Source organism: Myotis brandtii, unplaced genomic scaffold (genome assembly GCF_000412655.1).
Source record: "Myotis brandtii unplaced genomic scaffold, ASM41265v1 scaffold550, whole genome shotgun sequence".
NCBI classification, from domain to species: domain Eukaryota; kingdom Metazoa; phylum Chordata; class Mammalia; order Chiroptera; family Vespertilionidae; genus Myotis; species Myotis brandtii.
Genome location: NW_005370043.1, coordinates 3,032,625 through 3,046,693, shown reverse-complemented (window position 1 = coordinate 3,046,693; position 14,069 = coordinate 3,032,625).

The window sequence follows — 14,069 nt, the reverse complement described above, 5'->3', positions numbered from 1 at the left end:
TAAAAAATTGGCAGTTGAATGAAGAAAACAAATGAACGATACATTTCTTTGATCTCAGTTCACCCTATGTGGCAACATACTGACTATAGTAAATCCTAACTAGATTAGGAAAAGGGTTTGATAATTTTTAAAAGAAGAGCTAGGTGATTGGTGGGTTTTCTTTTCCTTTACAAGGTACCTTAGGAAAGTATTAGATTTAGTTCTAGTTTCCATAGTTAAAGAAGATTGAGGAATATTTCAAGGCTGATTACACTATTAGAAAATAGGAAAGCTTCAAGAATGCTTAAATAAATTGAAGGCTAGTTGTATTTGAAGACTTTGTCGGAGGACACAGAAAGATGACAAGCCAGGGATCGTTTAAGCCATGATCCCTGCCACCAGGAGCTCATAGTTCATTTTTAATAACAACTTCAAGCGAAGAAGAGTTTTAATAAGAAAATTTCAACCCGTTGCTCTGAGCTCAGTGCACAGACCCCAGGGGGAGCCGGCATGTCCCGAGAGCTTTTTATTAGGGACATGAGAATTTTCAGACTTTGTAAAATTTTGGGATGGATTCTACAGGGGCAGCTGTTAAAAATGGAGAAATTCTCAGATTACTAAGTGTGTTCGGCCTTAGACCCTGACTTACTACTACTGACCAAGGGAAGTACTGGATGATATCTTTTAAGCCCTATTTGTCTCTGTGACCTTGATTCTAAGCAGTTCTTTCTTGGTTTTATAGTTCAATATTTCCCCAGGCACAATGTGTGTTAGTTAGGATGGTACAGCTGGGATTAAGCATCCTTCACTATCCATGAGCACAAGGTGGTCCTGCTAGAGGGGAAATGGAAAGAGTGTCATGGTTATTTGGCTTATTAGACTCTTCCGAATTTAGGGGAAGGAGGTATTAGCCATTTACTTGTCATTCTGAACTCTCAGTTACCCCCAAAAGACATCGAGTGATAAGATTGGGCTGGAAAATAGAGATTCACGTTGTCCTTTTCCTAAGAATAACATGTTTTATACATTATGTTCCAACAAAATATACATCTTAAGAATTGTATTTGAGTTATAATCTAGAAAAGACATGTATTAGACAATATAAAATTAAAATAAGCGTTTTGCCCAGAAAACTGGCATAAATAGTTAAATATTTAAAATAGGTGAAAGAGACAACTAGGAATGTGCAATCCTTATAAAAGAGCATACCTCTCCTTCAAGAGTGAGAGGCAGCCGGGCCGGCGTGGCTCAGTGGTTGAGCGTCGACCTATGAACCAGGTCATGGTTTGATTCCTGGTCAGGGCACTTGCCTGGGTTTGCAGGCTCAATCCCCAGTGTGGGGCGTGCAGGAGGCAGCCAATTGCTGATTCTCTCTCATCATTGATGTTTCTATCTCTCTCTCCCTCCCTCTCTTAAATCAATAAAAATATATATTTTAAAAAAAAGAAAAGAATGAGAAGCAGTATGGAATGCTGATTAAGAGCAAAAATTTGAAGCCTTTAAAGTTCCTTTTTCTTTTCAACTCTGCCACTTAGCACTTTGGCCTTGAGAAAATTATTTCACATCCCTATGCCTTTATTTCCTCATTTGTATGAAGTTTTTGAAAGAGTGCATGGCACATGGTTTATGTTACTGCTCACTTAGCTCTAGATGGTTGCTATCAGCGTGTGATTGATGCCTCTTGCTGCCCGATCATGGTTTAGGAAGCTGCGTGTAGCTCTTTCGACAACAGGCAACTTTCCCCCCAACATTTTATTTGGACAGTTTTCAAATATACAGAAGAGCTTAAAGAACTGTAATGAGCCCACTTGGAGTGGCTCAGTTGGTTGGAGTGTCGTCCTGTGCATTGAAAGGTTGCTGGTTTGATTCTGGTGGTCAGGGCACATACCTAGGTTTCGGGTTCGATCCCTGGTCGGAGCACGTACTGAAGCCGATTGATTTTTTTTTTTTCCTCTCTCTCTCTCCTTCCTCTATCTAAGCATTTCCTCTGGTGAGGATTAAAAAACCAAAAGGAATTTACCCACCACCTAGATTACACACTTCTTAACCTTTTGCAATCTGTTTATACATTTTAACATATTTACTAACATTAGAGGTACAGAAACAGGGGTCAATTCTTTCCTAGGCATAAGCCCTTTCCAAAGATATTGGATTTAAAGGGTTTAAGGAGCAAATTTTCTCTTAATTGATTATTGTATCAAAATAGTATTTTCAGTGCTTCATTATCACAGAGGGAGGGTTTATTTAAAAGTCATGGAAACCTGCAGAGACTTTTCAGCTTATCTACATGAATAGGCCCAGCAGTGGCCTGAACAGGACCCCCATTCCCACCTCCAGCACCTCCAGCCATGCATAGCTGAAAAGGGCATGGCTCTTTGCCAAGTCAGTAGCAGAACCTGCTCCTCTGGTTGATTCTTGGCCTTTCCTTGAATGGCTCCAAGGAAGCAGACAAAATAGTCAGTAATTCTGCTTTATTAGGCTGGGAGGTTGACTAAACTCATCTGACAAGGATTGTGAACTCATCCGTCCATTATTTCATTTTCTCACTGAATATTAATTAAATACCTACTTGAATGTCTCAGGCACTGTCCTAGGCAAGGATCACTAACAATGGAATATTATGAACCCTGTGGGGCAATGGGACAAAAATAGTTAAGCATATTTTCTAAACTTTGTTGGCATCTGGCCTAACTTCTGTGATTTGCCAATGAGTCTCTCTCATCATTGATGTTTCTATCTCTCTCTCCCTCCCTCTCTTAAATCAATAAAAATATATATTTTAAAAAAAGAAAAGAATGAGAAGCAGTATGGAATGCTGATTAAGAGCAAAAATTTGAAGCCTTTAAAGTTCCTTTTTCTTTTCAACTCTGCCACTTAGCACTTTGGCCTTGAGAAAATTATTTCACATCCCTATGCCTTTATTTCCTCATTTGTATGAAGTTTTTGAAAGAGTGCATGGCACATGGTTTATGTTACTGCTCACTTAGCTCTAGATGGTTGCTATCAGCGTGTGATTGATGCCTCTTGCTGCCCGATCATGGTTTAGGAAGCTGCGTGTAGCTCTTTCGACAATAGGCAACTTTCCCCCCAACATTTTATTTGGACAGTTTTCAAATATACAGAAGAGCTTAAAGAACTGTAATGAGCCCACTTGGAGTGGCTCAGTTGGTTGGAGTGTCGTCCTGTGCATTGAAAGGTTGCTGGTTCGATTCTGGTGGTCAGGGCACATACCTAGGTTTCGGGTTCGATCCCTGGTCGGAGCACGTACTGAAGCCGATTGATTTTTTTTTTTTCCTCTCTCTCTCTCCTTCCTCTATCTAAGCATTTCCTCTGGTGAGGATTAAAAAACCAAAAGGAATTTACCCACCACCTAGATTACACACTTCTTAACCTTTTGCAATCTGTTTATACATTTTAACATAGTTACTAACATTAGAGGTACAGAAACAGGGGTCAATTCTTTCCTAGGCATAAGCCCTTTCCAAAGATATTGGATTTAAAGGGTTTAAGGAGCAAATTTTCTCTTAATTGATTATTGTATCAAAATAGTATTTTCAGTGCTTCATTATCACAGAGGGAGGGTTTATTTAAAAGTCATGGAAACCTGCAGAGACTTTTCAGCTTATCTACATGAATAGGCCCAGCAGTGGCCTGAACAGGACCCCCATTCCCACCTCCAGCACCTCCAGCCATGCATAGCTGAAAAGGGCATGGCTCTTTGCCAAGTCAGTAGCAGAACCTGCTCCTCTGGTTGATTCTTGGCCTTTCCTTGAATGGCTCCAAGGAAGCAGACAAAATAGTCAGTAATTCTGCTTTATTAGGCTGGGAGGTTGACTAAACTCATCTGACAAGGATTGTGAACTCATCCGTCCATTATTTCATTTTCTCACTGAATATTAATTAAATACCTACTTGAATGTCTCAGGCACTGTCCTAGGCAAGGATCACTAACAATGGAATATTATGAACCCTGTGGGGCAATGGGACAAAAATAGTTAAGCATATTTTCTAAACTTTGTTGGCATCTGGCCTAACTTCTGTGATTTGCCAAGTTTCTTCAACCACACACCACAATTTGGGTGAAAACAAGGCTTCTTTTGTAGACCCTGCCCAAGAGTCAGTAGAGGGAAAACACACTAGATTATAAAAATCTAGTCTTTTTGCAAATAGGAAGCTGCAATTAAAAATCCTGATAGTCACCTATGACTTGAGCGTTACTGCGTCATTCCAGTCTCTTTTCAACTGCTGATCCTGCGATTCCTGTAAGCACGCCTCCCACTGAGGTTAATGGGAGTGTTATGTGAACGTAAGTTTTGTACTTAATCTTCTCCCCGCTGAGTGAGCCTTGCTTGTCTTGGACTGACTACCATCCCAATCCCCTTCCCCAACGTGAACATGCCTCTCCTTTCATGTAGCAGAGCCACTGGGCAGTGGTAAGCTCCAGGTGAGAGGAAAATACATTTGGAACAAAAAGTGTTCTGCCCTTATGCTTCTCCATTGCCGCATCTACATTGTCCAGAAGCCAGAGAGAATCAAATCAACGTCTGGGTGCACGGTAAGCCAGACTTGTGTCTGCTAACTTTGAAAACTAGGCCTAAAGCCACTAACCTTCTTGTCATTCTTGGAATGAAAAAGGAGGCAGGAGACAGAAAGCAGGGCTTCTTCCTAGACCGGGCTCTGCTGCTGAGCTGGTCACTCGCCATAAGAAACTCATTCACCTACTTGAGGGTTCACGTTCCCTATTGTAAAATGTGGGTGTTCCCTTCCAGGCTCAGAAGCAGATTTATGTGGTCTAGGTTCTGGAGAGGTCGCAGAGTTTTAAAAATCGTTTGGACTAGTTGCCCACATGTATAAATCAGAAGGCTTCTCATAAAATATGAATTGCTGGCTTCTCTTGAAAAACTGGAAATGCGGGCATCACTGACCCTGCATTTCTGCCACAACTGTCATGGCCAGAGTGAGTAATGGCTTCCCCTTCGAGCAGGACATGTCCCTTTAGGCAATTTGTCACCATCCCCACCCAGTCGACTTTTCTGACCTTTTGAGTTTGTGGCCCTGTTTTAGGATCAGAATTAGCACAGTTTAATCAAATTTACAAATAATTTTTTTTTATAGTTCAAATGATGGCAGGTCAATGGCTTACTCTATGATTCTGACATATATTTAATTCATTACAAGCAGAAGCCAAGAAGGGCACGTGGAGCTTTGCAGGGAATGCTCACAGGAGGGAACCAAAGATGCTGGGCTGCTTATGGTAATTTGACATTAACTCAGAGCCTAATTGTGTCAGGTGAGGTGGCCTGGACAGTTTATCTTCTGTCCCCAGAGTTAACAAGCTTCCATCACATAAGTTTCTTTGTGAATATTAAATGAGTATCCCCTGGAAAGCAAATCCTCAAAAGGTCAAGTTGCTAAAGAGGAAAGGTTTGCACAGCAAGGGCAGGAGGACTTGTGTGGCTTCTCCGCTCAGTAGTAAATCTTTTACTAACTGTCCTTATTGTCTTTTTCTTATTACCTTATTATTCCTTTCAATTGGATAGAACTAGGCAAATATTGTGAAGGAGGTATTTTTATTTTTGCTTTTAAATAATAACAGAAGTCCATGAAGTGGATGCAATCCTTTAAAAATGGTAATTTCTCATGGTAATGAGGAAGATTCATTGTGATATGAACCAAACCAAATGTCCCAAGTTGTTTCTTTACTGAAAATAATTTCCTCACATCTCCCTCACAATGCTGTGTTTTTTTGACTTTCCAGAAGAGAAAACCAAGGCTGAGGCTATTTAAGTGACTTGCATGATGGGAGGACAGTGAGTGTTAGAATCAAGACTAGAACTAGGTCTTCTGACTCCTCGCTATTGTATTATAGGGTTTGTCCTTGCTCTTCTTTTTTTTTTTTTTTTTTTTTTTTTTGTTAATCCTCACCTGAGGGTATTTTTCCATTGATTTTTAGGGAATGTGGAAAAGAGAGGGAAAGACAGAAACATCAATGTGAGAGAGACACATTGATTGGTTGCCTCCTTCACACACCCCAACCAGGGCCTGGGCTGGGGAGGAGCCTGCAACCAAGGGAATTGAAACTGGGATGCTCTATCCACTGAGCCAAACTGGCTAGGGCTGTCCTTGCTCTTCTTCTTCTTCTTCTTTTTTTAAAACATATTTTATTGATTTTTTACAGAGAGGAAGGGAGAGAGATAGAGAGTTAGAAACATCGATGAGAGAGAAACATCGATCAGCTGCCTCCTGCACATCTCCTACTGGGGATGTGCCCGCAACCAAGGTACATGTCCTTGACCGGAATCGAACCTGGGACCTTTCAGTCCGCAGGCCGATGCTCTATCCACTGAGCCAAACCAGTTTTGGCTGTCCTTGCTCTTCTTACTGGAATTCCTAAATTTAAAAAAATATAGAAATAAAGAGGGAAATAGTATAACAGTAAGGATAATGGTTATATCTAAGGTGGAGGAGAGGGGTGTGATCTGAAAGTGATAAATAGGGGTTTGCTTGATTAGGGGGTGGTTCCTTTATCATTGTAAATTATTATAAAGTGAACCTAATCTTTGCCTGGGACTGTCCCAGTTTAAGGCATAAACTAGGTTAATTATTAATAGTACACTTTTTTCACTCTCAAATGGGCTTTGTTTTAGGTGATAAATTATATGGTGAGTTTTTTTTAATTATATACACTAGTGGCCCGGTGCACGAATTCATGCACCGGTGGGGTCCCTTGGCCTGGCCTGCAGGGATTGGGCTGAAACCGGGTCTCCAACATCCCCTGAGGGGTCCTGGATCCCCGGAATCTGGCTCCCTCCTCCCTGGTTCCAGGTGTGTCACCCGAGAACCGCAGCTGCCGAGTTACCGCAGCTCAGCAGCTCCTGCGTTGAGTGTCTGCCCCCTGGTGGTCATTGTGCATCATAGCTACTGGCCAGTTGGCCAGTCGCCGGTGGCTTAGGCTTTTGTATATTAGTATATACATGTTTTTTGCACTTTTTTAATGCATATGTATGTTTATTATATCTCAAAAAATTTTTAATTTTAAAAAGATATCAGGAAGTCTGACCTATGATTAGGAGTCTGAGAAACCTATGTTCGATCTAAGATTCATGATTGCTGTACAGACCACAGTGTTAGTAGCTATGACTCAGGTGTGGACTTCCTGGACATAGGGTATGGTGTCCCCTCTTGGTTTTCTTTGGCAGGAGAGTTATCTCTGTTCCTTTGTCCTACATGTGTCTTGAGAAGTGGTGTATCCTTTAGTCCTAATTGTGAAGGTCAGTCTAAGATAATATATGAGAAAGTGCTTTGTAAACCATGGCAGGAGTTTCCTAAATCCCTAAATGGCAGGACTCCAGCATCAGCGCACTGGTGTCTGTCAGTGAATCTTCCTATAACAGAGCTCTTCTACTTAGAAGTTTTATAGTTCCTTAGTGCCTACAGAATGAGATCTAAACTCCTGAACTTGGCATTCAAACCACCACCCACCAACACTAACCAACTTTCCAACATTATTCTTGCTATTCTTCTTCAGGGAATATATAGGACCAAGTTCAACCACATGGTGTTCCAGAAATGCTGCTCACTTTCCAACCTCACCCTTCTTTTCATCAGAATGCCTTTCCCCCTTTCTTCTCTCTCAATCCCTTTGTCATGGATTGAATATTTCTGTCCCCCTCTCCACTCATATGTTGAAGTCTAACCCCAGTGTGACTGTAGTTGGGGATAGGGCCTCTGAGAAAGTAATTAGGTTAAATGAGGTCATAAGGGTGGATTAGTGTTTTTATAAGAAGAGACACCAGAGAGCTTATACTCTCCACACTCACATTCAGAGGAAAGGCCCTGTCTGTGAGCCAGGAAGAGAGCTCTCACCAGGAACAGACCCTGCAGGACCTTGATCTGAGACTTCTGGCCTCCAGAACCGTGAGAAGATAAATTTCTGTTGTGTAAGCCACCTAGCCTATGATATTTTGTTATGGCAGCTCAAGTAGACTAAGATACCCTTCTTCGAATAGCTCTTACATCTGCATATTCGTCAAGGAACTCAAAAACCATAAAACTTTCAATTCCTTCACTTTATTTGTACTTTTTAAAAGACATCTGATCTTTTATCCTGTATTATGGAGTTATTTAGTACGTTTCCTAATCTCCTTACAGGTACATTTTGGGGGTAACCTCTGATTCAAAGCTATAGCTCTACAATGCCTTAGTATAGTGCTTGAAACTTATTAGATATAATGAATTAGTTGATATATAGTACCTATCATATAATACATATTAATTAAATGATTGAATGAATGAATAAAGGACAAAAAATAGGGTGAGAAATAAGATACAAACTTTATTTAAAACTTAAAGAGGAAGCAGAGAATTGAGGTGTGTAGTAATAAATGGGGAGAAATAAGTTAAATCTTCAGGTTAGTGATGTTTAAAAGAAAACAAACAAATAGGTATCTTAGAGGAACTAAAAATAGATTTTTTTCCACTGAGGTCTGACATACTGTTTATCTATACATGGGGAGTTTGACTTCTTACTGGAGTAGAATTTTTGCTTCAGCTTCAGAGGATGTAGAAAAAAAGACCAGGGAAATGAAGTCAGCTGGTATTGGGAAACTGGCATTTTATGACTGGAGTCCTAATTATAACTTAAAGCTGTGGTATCAGACCCATGCAAGTCTGAGTCGTATGGGAGGGCTCAGAATTGGCCATTCATATCTGTTCTTTCCCCTGTGGTCCCATTTCTAGTTCCCATCCTCCTGCCAGAGTCTCCCTTATCTTCAACTTCTTCCTCACTCCCCGTATGTGGTTTTTAAAATGTTTTTTATTGATTTTTAGAAAGGAAGGGAGAGAGAGAGAGAAACATTGATGAGAGAGAGACATCAATTGACTGCCTCCTGCATGCCCCCTACTGGGGATTGAGCCTGCAACTCAGGCATGTCCCCTGACCAGGAACTGAACAGGTGACCTCTTGGTACATGGGACAATGCTCAACCAACTGAGCCACGCCAGCCAGGGCCTCATATGTGTTTTTAAATTTAGATTATTGAATGGGTAATATTTACATGGTGGGTGTGAGGGAGCCATCCTGCCAATGGCAGGTTGCCCGTTACCACTTCTGGCTCTGCCACTCTCAACATTAAAGATGACTATGTAAGTGAAATCTTTCCCTAAAATCACATCCTGGGTTGAGTGCTTTAATCATAATGATAAGGATAATTGAGCTCAGGACCTTTCTTACACCTTTGTCCAGGGCTGAGCTGGAGATTAGAACTGGGATGGAATTGCAGTGGAAAGCACATCCTAAAAGATTCTAGAAAATCCCGAAGTTGCAGGGCATTGCATCAGGAAGATAGGTGTCCTAGAGCAGGGCAAGCAGTGCACTTGTAGCAGCAGAACATTTTCTCTGATATCTCAGAAGGTCAAGGGGGCAGTGAGGAAGGAAGTGGGGAACAGTGCACTGGGCAGGGTACAGGAGACCTTTTGGGGGCTGGCCAGTGGGAGGTTCAGGATGAGCAGGCTTCCTGGGGCATGAGGTGCTACCAGGTGTCCTGGGAGAGTGTAAAGAGGTGGCAGAGCCAGAAGTGGCAACGGGCAACCTGCCATTGGCAGGGTGGCTCCCTCACACCACCTGAGCCTCCAGACTCCAGATTCTTGAGGAGCTTGGGCCTTTCTCAGGAGAGGGAGCTTTTCTCTTAATTCTGTCAAATCCACGTTGTTGTTTTCCCCCTCTTCCTTCCCCAGTGACTATTTCTAGCAAATATCTAGAAAAGGAGGGAAATAGGAAAGCCCAAAACAAGCCTGAAAAGTCCTCAAGAGAAGGGAAATGGCATTGTGGATTATTTTATTTTTGTCACTGTTGCTTCAGGGGAACAGATTTGAGTCCAGGGAATGTTTGGGTAACTCCAGCATTTGCCCAATTCCCATTTTCCTCAGAGGACCTTGTGCTTTGGTGCAATTACAATGTCACTGTTGAAGCAATAACTTTGACTATTTTTCCACAACTAGGTGATTTTCGTGGGGGGGGGGGCGCTTCTTTATAAAATCAGAGCTTTATGATGAAAAACAAATGCGGATAGAGCCATTTGGTGTTTTACTTGCAATCTTTAACAGCCAACTAAAAGACTTTTAGGTCTGGATGCCATGCCTTCCCAGACCCCTGACTGTGGACCTGGGAGCTTATCCATGCAGACGAGTAAATTGAACAGCCACTCTTCCCTTTAGTATCCAGTGAAGGATTCTGGCCAGAGAGAGGGAAGAGAGAACTAGAGAGAATGTTGGGGAAGGTGTTTGCTAGGAGGTTCTGGCTTTACCTACATGACTTGTTTAGGGTGAAAGTCAGAACCTACCTACGATTAGATATCCGCAGCAATCATTTTAGCAATCTTGGACCTTCTATAGGTCTTTTGGAGGCGAAATATGCTCAGAATGCAGATTTTTATTGTGTATTTTTCTTCCAGATTGAAAAAGTGATCCCTAGAAGAAAATGTTGCCTTTGTCCTCCGTTCATCCAGATGGATAGATTGGAAGCCCCTGGAAGTCACCATAAACCTGCAGCAGCAGCCCCTCACTAAAGAAAGGGTAACTCCTTCAGCTAAAAAGCTTCCAAACTTGAAGGCAGATCCCCTTTGCTAAGGAAAAATTACTTGGCTGTACATGACCAATATGATCCCCCTACCCAGTATAAACATTACTCAGCAATCCCCTATATGGTTTGAATTTGGTTTATTTTATACTGTAAATTATATTGTAAAATGTCCTGAATTTCTAACTTGCTGGGAAATCCAGGACATTTTTTTGGTCCTAAATTTGCGATGGAGTCCTGAATTTCTAACTTGCTTCTCAATTGCTGGATGCCAGTTTCCTGACCATCCTAGGGTTCTCTGAAATGCACAGGAAATGTCTGTAGGTTTGGCAAACTCTCCCCCACCCCGTTCTCCACACTCATCCCAAAAGTGTGCATTCAGCATTTGAAAGCTTTTAATCATCTTCCCTCTCAGCTCCCTTAAACACACTTGTACTCACACTTTTTATGAAGTTAAAAGTTTCATTTTCAATCAGCTGACTTCGAAGGTACATATCTATCCTTAACCTTTGTCAGATATTCCTAAAAAGCTCCACTTTTCCCTTCTAACCTTCAATAATGTTATTTTTATAAATGCATGCCAAGTCTGTGAATCCATTTAAAACTATATTTTTATTGATTTCAGAGAGGAAGGGAGAGGGAGATAGAAACATCAATGATGAAAGAGAATCATTGATGAGCTGCCTCCTACATGCCCGCCACTGGGGATCGAGCCCGCAATCCAGGCATGTGCCCTGACTGGGAATTGAACTGTAACCTCCTGGTTCATATGTCGACATGCAACCACTGAGCCATGCCGGCCTGGCTGTGAATACATTTTTTAAAAATATGAACGTATTTTTCAATATAGTAGTATGAGAATTAGGGGTAGGGAAGCAGCACCAGAAGCTGAAGGCCTGGAAGCTAGAATTGGGACATTACTTGAAATAATCAGAATAAAAATTATTTTATTTCTTTTAAAAAATATATATATTTTTGCCCTGTCCGGTGTGTTCAGTGGTTAGGGCATTGGCTCATGTACCAAAAGGTTGTGCGTTCCATTCCTGGTCAAGGGCATGCACCTGGGTTGCAGGTTCGATCCCTAGCCCCTGTTGGGAGGCAACCAATGGACGTATCTCTCTCATATCAACATTTCTCTCTCTTTCCCCTCTCTCCTCCTTTCCACTCTCTCTAAAAATCAATGGAAAAAATACCCTTGGGTGAGGATTAACAAAAATATAAAATTACGTGTTTTTAAAATTGATTTCAGAGAGATGAAGGGAGAGGGAGAGATAGAAACATCCATCGGTTGCCTCCTGCACCAACCCCTACTGTGTATGGAATCAGCAACCCGGGCATGTGCCCTGACCGGATATCGAACCCGTGACCTCCTGGCGCATGGGATGATGCTCAACTAACTGAGCCAAACTAGCCAGGCTCTTTCATTTCTTTAACAATCTACATATATTGTTTCGAACATCTACCATTGTCATAGGCCTTGATAATATGACAGTGAACAAAACAGACAAAATCCTTGCCCTCAGGAAGCTCAAGTTCTAGTGAAAGAAGACATAATAAACTAAATTAAGGAAAATAAAACAGAGATGGAGTACAGGGAGTGTTTGTTTACAAGTTTAAAAACAGGTGGCCTTTGGCCCTGGCTGGTGTGGTTGGTTGGAGCATCATCCCATGCACCGAAGGGTCTTGGGTTCGATTCCTGGTCAGGGCACATATCCAGGTTGAGGGTTGGATCCCATGTTAGGGCATGTATGGGAGGCAACGGATAGATGTTTCTCTCTCACATCGATGTTTCTCTCTAAAAATCAATTTACAAAAACAAACATATCCTCAAAAAAAAAGAAAAGAAAAAGAAAAAAGAAAAAGTGGCCTTTGAGTAGTCTTAAAGAAGGTGAACCGAGGGGCTATGCTGACATCTGCGGGGAGAGAGTCCCAGGCACAGGAAACAACAGCAAGTGCACAGGCTCCCAGGGGAGCATCCCAGAGAGAATGAGAAACTGCCAGGAGGATTTGCTGGAGCAGCAGGTGATAAGGTCAGAGGAGTAAAAGGAGGCAGCAGATCCTTAGAGCCTTGTCAGAAAATGTAGGTACTGTGGCTTTTACTCCTACGAGATGGGAAATCCAGAGGAGAATTTCAGACAAGGGAGCAAACAGTGTCTGATTTAACACGACCACTGAATGCTGGGTTGAGAAGGTAAGGGGGCAGGTGTAGAAGAGGAGAGACCAGTTAGAAGGCCACTGCAGTCATCCCTCCCAGAAATTGATAAAATGTTTGACTGGTTTACAAAAAGGGAAGAAAATGTGCTTGCAGAATTAAAAAAAAAAAGGAAGGAAACAATTATTTTTTAGATGTTAAAATTGCAAGAAAAAGATCAATTGTCAATTACTCTGCTACCATATCTCCTCCAGACGCAGTGGGCTTGGGAATCCCAGGGAGCTAGGTCTTCAGGATTTTTTTTTCTGCTGAGCGATGTTGAACCTAGTACGGTGTGGTCAGTGCATTAAGAATGTGCCTTCAGTCCTGGCAGGTGTGGCTCAGTTCCGTCAGGGCACATGCTCTGGTTTCATGTTTGGTCCCCTTACATCTCTCTCTCTCTCTCTCTCTCTCTCTCTCTCTCTCTCTCTCTCTCTCTCTCTCTCTTCCTTCTCCTCCTCCTCCCTCTTTAAAATCAACTTCAAAAAAACAGCATAAAAAAATAGAGCCTTCATGTGTCTGCTCCCTCCCATTTCCCAGACTTGCCTGGTGCCTGTTAGAAATAGACTCCTGGGTCCTTCCCTTTCAGTAACTGGGGGTCCATGGAATATATACTTTCAGCAAGACTATCAGTAGATTATTTGGAAGATGGGGAAATTGCTCAACTTTAGCCCCACGCGTTGCACACCCTCCGGTTTGGGGCACACATGGAAAGCGTTGCAGAGCACCCAGGTCGCCGGCAGGTGGCGGCACCTGACCGCGAGCTGCAGAGTGCGCGCGTCGTTTAGGGGAGAAGCGAAAGGCTCCCGAAGAGCTGGTCAGTGCAGTGCTGGGGCCACCTGGCCGCCGCCAGTCTCGGATGCAGCGGCGTGTAAGACTAGAGTAGGGGGACGCGGCCGGTACCCCGGCTTTATTCTAGGCTAAAGTGCATCTTAAGCCGTGCCTAGTGGGCTCCTGGGGCAGGAAGGCGCAGCCCTCTCTTCACCGGCACCGAGCACTGGGGCGCTCTCACCCGGTGCAGCGAGTAACCAGCCGCCTCGCGCCTCACTTCAGTCCAACCGAGTTAAACCAAGTACCGCGTTCTACTACTGAGGCTCCTCAGGGAACCGCGAACGCGCGGACCGCCCCTTTTCATTGGCAGTGGGACGGGAGGCCCCGCCCCTCTCAGACAGCTCTCTTCTGTGACTGGCTCTCGGGGCCGGCCGGCCACACCTCCTCCCCTCGCACATACACAAGAGTCACGCGCCTTTCAGTAGGAAACTTGGCGTGCTGAGCACCGTGGCCCTCAACTCCCCGCCCCTTGCCTTGCCATTGGCCCGCGGC